The sequence below is a fragment of the Arachis ipaensis genome, chromosome B10, assembly GCF_000816755.2.
Source record: "Arachis ipaensis cultivar K30076 chromosome B10, Araip1.1, whole genome shotgun sequence".
Lineage (NCBI taxonomy): Eukaryota > Viridiplantae > Streptophyta > Magnoliopsida > Fabales > Fabaceae > Arachis > Arachis ipaensis.
Window position 1 is genome coordinate 1,864,710 of NC_029794.2, and position 715 is coordinate 1,865,424.

Sequence of the window (715 nt, forward strand, 5' to 3'; positions counted from 1 at the left end):
TCGCGACTTTCACCTCCTCCGCCGTATAGGCGCCGGTGACATCGGCACCGTCTACCTCTGCCGCCTCCGTGACTCAGCCGCCGCCTCCGATGAGTTCCCCTCCGGTGAGTACGACAACTCCAACAGCAACGGCAACGATGAACCAGCCGGGTGCTTCTACGCGATGAAGGTTGTGGACAAGGAGGCGGTGGCGATGAAGAACAAGTCGCAGAGGGCCGAAATGGAGAGGAAGATCCTAAAGATGTTGGACCATCCGTTCCTTCCTACCCTGTATGCGGAGTTTGAAGCGTCTCATTTCTCTTGCATTGTGATGGAGTTTTGTCCCGGCGGCGACCTCCACTCCCTCCGCCACAAGCAACCACACAAACGGTTCCCTCTCTCCTCCGCAAGGTGCTTTAAGTGAAAACATTCCAATATTACTGAATGAGGTTTGTGTGAGAAAATTAGGTGTAACTAATTATTTACTATTCCTCGTTGTTCTTGTTACAGGTTTTACGCTGCGGAGGTACTGGTTGCTTTGGAATACCTGCACATGCTTGGAATCATCTACAGGGATCTAAAGCCCGAAAACGTGTTGGTCAGATCAGACGGTCACATCATGCTCTCCGATTTCGATCTCTCCCTTTGTTCCGATGCAATCCCAGCCGTTGAATCCTCTGACTATTCCCCTGACCCAGAAAACACATTCCCGCTACCATACACAAACACACGCACC

General features: G+C 51.7%; 1 pseudogene; it reads left to right on the forward strand.

Annotated features, from left to right (window-relative positions):
• Positions 1-715, forward strand: part of LOC107619905 — a 2,287-nt pseudogene that overhangs the window by 906 nt on the left and 666 nt on the right.